Raw genomic sequence first — 6765 nt, 5'->3', positions numbered from 1 at the left:
TTCCAGATCCAATGCTTTCTCAAGCATCAATTTCCTCTCTAGCTCTAGTAACCAACACTGACCTAATCTACACAATAAAATAAGTTGTTGATGTATGAGTTCTTCATTTTTAAGGACTTTAAGGGATAATAGATTTGTTTATAGAGACTTTCCTTAAAAAGTATTTTTCATACTGAGGTTGTCAGAAAAATCCAGACCAGAGAGCTCTGTGTTTCAGGTAGCAGTGGTGATGCTGGGCAGCCTGACAGCAAGGTTCCTTCTGTATAGCTGGCAAGACTTCAGGGTTGAAAGTCACCTCCATGGAATTCCACTGGGCACTGCCTTTGACATACTACAGAACTTTGATGGAAATTTGCAGACAATCAGTGGTCATAGAGCGATGGATGCTATCAGCTTATTCCCTACGAGGCTCATCATTTCTAAGGCCAGACTTCAGATCACCCAAGTGTGGAGCAATGAGTATTTTATTTTATTAAACCTCTGTGGAATAACAATCTAACAATAGATGTTGTTGGCCCAGGAAAGTGGCCCAGTGCTTCTTAATGAGTAAATACCAAAAGGACATGGAATGATTAAATCACATCTCTGCTTTGAGAAGGTCACTGAATAATAACCATCTTGACATATTTTCCTCATAGCTAATTAAAGATGGAACTAATACTATGAATCTGAAAGGAAAAAAAGTCAGACTTTGCCCTATGCTGTCCTCCCTTCAGCCTTCTCCTACCCCCTAATGGCAAATAATATCACCTCCTGTGTTTCAAACTTAATGATAAAGTAGCTCTCATTATTAACGATATGTTATATAATATATTAATTACATAACATATAGTTATAGTAGATATAATTATAAATAATAAATTATTTAAAGATAAACTTGCTCTCATATAATTATTAATCATTAATTAACATTCAGCATAATTAGCAATATTAATATATTTACTAGTAGTAATTGTAAATAACTAAAGAGAAAAGGTTCCAAATAGCCAGTTCATAAAAGTATAGTCCCTATATTAAAGGTTCTCACAGGATGCAAAGGGTTGTGTACATATTGGAGATTTCTCATATCTCTGGTTCACTGTCCCACCCTTCTCCCCTCCCCACAAAAATCTGAGAACTTCACTATGGTAAACCAACTGCTGTATTGTTACTGACTCCCCTTGTAAACAGTTTACAAAGCTCAAAAAAGAAAACAAAAGATTCTTTATAGACTGAAAACAGATAGAGGTTTTTATCTGAAAATCTGTCATGGAAAACCCTGACACTTAACAATGAAAAACCCTTTCCTATGGTTTTTTTCCCCACCTGAAAAACTCACTGTCACTTATAACTATGTACTTGGGGTAGGGCTCCTAGGAAGCGTAGCTTCTTATAGTTACTAAGTATGTGCTTTGTTTTTGTATCTATATCCCCAGTACTTAGCATAAAGTGGCATTCCTACAGCAATGGTACATGGCACAGAAGGTGAGGCCCATTGTCACTCTCTGTTACACTCTTAGGGTCCTGGCATGTATCAACCACCATCATTCCATGATAACTGTAACTCTCAGTGCACAGCTCTTGTGAACCATCATTCCTGAAACTCTGTAGCTCCCAGCCAACAGCACTGGTGCCCATTTCTGTGATAACCCTGCAGATCTGCCAGCTATTGGCACCTATCTATTCTCCTAGCTCTCAGTCCGTGATATTGGTTGTCACTCCTGCTGCTGTCTGGCTCCTCTGTATTGCTGTCTACAATTCTCACTAAGTCCTAGCAGGTGGCATCACTGAAAAGCTTAATCCCAGCATGGCAGAGGAGGGTGTTTCACAGTTTTCTGGTCTTGGTAGTATTCTATCTCAAACTGAAATGCTGTCAGTTTAATTCCCCCATGAAACTTTCATTTGTGCTATGGTTTCCACAGATCTCTCACCTTAAACAAAAGTTGATTCAGCAGCCAGATAACAAAAATGCCCATTTAGTTTTTTAATTAGTATCCATTATTGACATTGTGTTGGTTCTGGGTGAATCCACGGTCTGAGTTTTGATTTTCCTCAAAACCATAGTAGTTTCCTATCCATGTCAGAACTTCCCACATGTCTAGAAGTGTGACAAAACATTCTAATTCTCATCCCCAAAATGTACTTGTAGGCTCCAAGTCCCTTTGAAGCCGGATAAGTGGGATTACTTAAATTACGCAGAGCAGCTGTCTATGATATCAATCAGTAAACATTTATTAAGTACCTACTAGGTGCCAGATATTATGCTAAGCTCTGGGGATACAAATACAAATAAAAACAAAGGTAATACCTGCCCTCAAGGAACTTGCAATCTAATGGGGGAAGACAATACACAAAAATGAAGCTGAAAAATGGTAGGGAGAGAGGGAGAAGGCATCAGGACTATAATGGAAAATTGTAAAGTCCAAAAGCAATAGAACTGGTGTGAAATAGGAAGAACTCTGTTGAGCACCCTCTTTAAATAGAGAGCCTGGGGCAGCTAGATGGAGCAGTGAATAGAGCACCAGCCCTGGAGTCAGGAGGACCTGAGTTCAAATTCGGCCTCAGACACTTAACACAAAAACTAGCCGTGTGACCTTGGGCAAGTCGCTTAACCCCAATTGCCCTCCAAAAAGCAAAATAAATAAATAAAAATAAAGAGCCTGAAACCTGCAACCCTTGCCCTTCACTCAAAGGGTTCAATAAAAGAGGCAGAGGGTACCAGTGAAATGTGAGTACCAGACAAATTCAATCTTGCAGCAAAATTAGATGTCCCAATCTTTGATATCTGTCATCTCTTGTGGAGGATAAGGGGGGAGAAGCACCTTCCAGCATTAGCATCATCATCTCCCAGATATGGGGGGTAATAGCTTCATTCCTGAAAGTATTTATTGAGCATCTAATATATACTCGGGACTATGGAACTGTGAAATAAATATAAAAACAATAATAGTAATAGCTAGGATTTATTCAGAGCTTTCAGGTTTGTAAAGTTCTGTACAAATATCTCATTTATCCTAACAACATCCCTGAGAGGTAGGTGCTATTATTAATTCCATTTTACAGATAAAGTAACCAAGTCTGAGAGAAGTTAAATGACTTACCTAAAGTCCTACAGCTAATAGATATCTGAAGTAGGGTTTGAACTCAGGTCTTCCTGATTCTAGGTCTAATCCTCTACCCACTGTACCACTTAATTGCCTCTAATGATATGGTGTTCCTTCCTAAGGAGTTTATCACCCAGTTCCATTGGTTTATGTTTGTGATAAAGGCAGGGCTATCAATGATGTTCATGGAATTCTCAGTCCTTGAGTCAGTCTCCAGGATGGAGTTACTCAGGAGATTACTGCTGGCTACTTTCACTCCTTTCTCCATGCTTTAGGATACAAGTGACACATCATTTCAATGATGCAAATGTTCATTTTTCCTTGGTAATAAATTTTGCTTTTGTAAACTTCATTAATTAATAAGATCATAAAATCATAAGATCTAAAACTGAAAGAGACTTTAGAGATAATAAGCATCTAAGTTCTTCATTTGGAAGAGTAGGAAGCTGAGTTCCCACAGAAGTCAAGTGGCTTGCCCAGGTAATAAGGAGCCAAGCCAAGAGTTTATCCCAGGTGTTCTGACTAAAGACACGAAGTTCCTATTTTGGCATAGTTTATACATATATGAAGTGTGGTTCAAAAAATCATGAGTCTTTCTTAGATTATCATTCAATAATTCAAATATCTGGGTGGGTTTTTTTTTTTTTAGTGTGGACACTCTACATAATGCCCCAGTTTGCAAATTCAACAAGTTTATTAACTGTCATCATGAATTTCTTTAGCTAAAACTTTCAGGAGGAGTAATAATCACTTCACCTCTCTAGGTCACAGTTTTATCATCTGTTGAATGATGGAAAGGGATTAGATAACTTTTAAGGTACGCTCTGACTCCAATACTATGTTTAATCCTCTAAAGTTTTGGGATGCTACTAAATCTTGTGATCTTATAAAGTTCATCTCTTGTGGCCATCCCCTCCTTCCCACCCCTTTAGACCCCTTCTTGTATCTTTCTAGAACCCACTTTTGGGACCACTAGGTGATGCAGTAGATAGAACACTAGACCTAGAGTTCAAATCCAGTCTTAGACGCTAATTTACTATGGGACTCTGGATAAGTCACTTAATCTCTATTTGCCTCAGTTTCCTCATCTGTAAAATGATGATAATAATAACACCTACCTCCCAAAGCTGCTGTAACGATAACATGAAATAACAATTATAAAGTGTTTAGCATAGTGCCTGGCATGTAGTAAGTATTCTATAAACGTTAGGTGTCATTATTAATCATTATTAATTAATTATAATTTTAACAATATAATTATAATAATCATTATTATTTTGGAGAAGGGCTATTCCTCATTCTTTTACTGAGCCACCATGCTCCTGTATAGGTATTTCCTTCTCCTTTCCACCCCTTTCAGCTCCCCTTTTATGTAATGACTTTGCTCATTACAATGTTGTAATGGTCTTGAGGGCAGAGGATGTCCTTTTGCTTATATTCACATCCTTAGCACTTAGCACAGTACCTTGCACAAAACACTTAAATTCTTACTTACTGATAGACTGACATTCTGAACCTCTGCAAACTTAACATATGTCACTGAATAATTCAAGTCCCTATTCCTTATTTTTTCCTTTTTTGTAACAAACATAAATGTATTTATTTAGGAGCAAAGTAATCTCTTACGTGAATCTTTTAAGAATACAGCTCACAATAATAATAGGTAGCATTCGAAGGTATAAATGCTCTAAGTTTTCCATGTAATTTACAAATGTTAACTCCTTATATCCTCACAACAGCCCTGAGCAATAGATGTTATTTTTATCATCATTTTTTCAGATGAGAAAATGGAGACAAATAGAAGTTAAGTAATTTGTCTGGAATCTCACAGTAAGTAAATATCTGAGTAGAGGTTAGATTTGAACTCAGGTCCCCCTGACTCAACTTCAGCACCCTATCCACTGTAGCTGGAATGCTTATAAACACAGTAGGTGGGCCATCCATAGGTTATCCCTCAGTAGGTTATCCATGCCTAACTTGCCCCCTTTTTGGATCATACATTTGATTATAAGTTTTATAGCATATCTTTCAGGCAAATAATTGTTGATAACATGCTTCACTCTGTTTATACTTATACATTGTTCCACTGCCCTTTGGGTCAGCGGCAGTTTTGGTTCTTCAGAATGGTTGCATTCCACTATTCATAGGCGTAAAAAATAAGACCAAAAGAGTATTGATAAAAAGATTGATAAAAAGATCCCCATAGGATCTTTTTAAATCAACAACAAGAAAGTTGTTGAAAGTACCTTGCAATTTCCCCAGTGCAATTCAGCTCAATCCCTTCTACCTAATTAGTTCTAGCCCCAGGTCATTATCCATCTATAATGTTTGTCCAGATATACGTTCTGATGTATTGATTGTATGGGCTACTCATCCAACAGCATGTCATATCACTATCTGGACATATACATTCATTCACATGGCTTTTCCTTTGTGAATTGATAGGCAAATGACAATTGAGTGGTCATGGATCTCATTGCAGAGGCTCTGAAAATTGCATCCATGTTAGTAAAAGTGCCTTCCTAGGGGCGGCTAGGTGGCGCAGTGAATAGAGCACTGGCCCTGGAGTCAGGAGGACCTGAGTTCAACTCCAGACTTAGACACTTAACACAAAAACTAGCCGTGTGGCTTCTTTCTCTCTCCCTTTGGCCTCTTCCATTCGGTGGAGTGCCTGTTAGCGCAGGCTGTGGTGTAAAGATGGCTAAGTCTAAGAACCATACCACTCACAACCAATCATGAAAATGGCACAGAAATGGCATCAAGAAACCTAGGTCACAGAGATACGAGTCTCTGAAAGGGGTTGACCCCAAGTTTCTGAGAAACATGTGGTTTTCCAAGAAACACAATAAGAAGGGGCTGAAGAAGATGCAGGCCAACAACGCCAAAGCCATCAAGGCCCAAGCAGAGGCCATCAAGGCCCTGAGCACCAAGGCCTCCAAAGCCAAGCTCCTCAGGCACAAGATCCCCAAGGCCAGAGCCCGGCATGCTGGCCACAAGATGGCTACCAAGCGTCCAGGTCCTAGGATCGGCATCAAACATCCAGGCTCCAGGATCACAAAGCCTGACTCTAAGGTTGCCAGAACCACTGACCCCAAGTGTACCAAACCCACTGACCCCAAGGCTGCCAAGTCTGCTGCCAAGGTCAGTAAGTCAGATCCCAATGCTACCAAATCTGGCCCCAAGGCCACCAAATCTGATGCTAAGGACACCAGGTCTGACCCTGAGGTCGCCAAGTCTGATTCCAAGGCTGCCAAGTCCGATCCCAAGGCAGCCAAGTCTGATTCTAAGGCTGCTAAGCCTGCCGAGTCCAACCCAAAGATGCTGGGGCTAAAGCTGCTGGTCCCAAGCCTTCAAAATAGATGTTTCAGAACAGAAGGACTTGTTTAAAGCTAAAACCCTTTTTTCCCAGGCAGGGTATGATTATTCACTGTTTTGTACAAATAAAGAAAATGGTGAGTCATTTAAAAAAACAACTAGCCGTGTGACCTTGGGCAATTCACAACCCCAATTGCTCTCCAAAAAGCAAAAAAAAAAAGTCCCTCCCTAACTGTTAAGATGTCACCAGTTTAATTTTTTGGTGTTTGATGTTGCATATGTCCAACACCTTCTGACTCTCTTCTGGAAGAAATTATTCACAAGTCTACAATCCTTTGGCCTATTTTGCTCTATATTTTTGACGGCC

The 6765-nt window shown here is 39.4% G+C and overlaps 1 pseudogene; it reads left to right on the top strand.

The window, feature by feature from the left end:
* The first annotated feature begins 5731 nt into the window (after positions 1-5731).
* On the top strand, positions 5732-6443 carry LOC138143375 (large ribosomal subunit protein eL29 pseudogene; annotated as a pseudogene).
* The last annotated feature ends 322 nt before the right edge of the window (positions 6444-6765 follow it).

Source organism: Petaurus breviceps, unplaced genomic scaffold (assembly GCF_028583685.1).
Source record: "Petaurus breviceps papuanus isolate PSGF00001 unplaced genomic scaffold, PetGlider_PUasm1.0 90639, whole genome shotgun sequence".
Lineage (NCBI taxonomy): Eukaryota > Metazoa > Chordata > Mammalia > Diprotodontia > Petauridae > Petaurus > Petaurus breviceps.
This window is presented reverse-complemented; position numbering and strand designations above follow the sequence as displayed.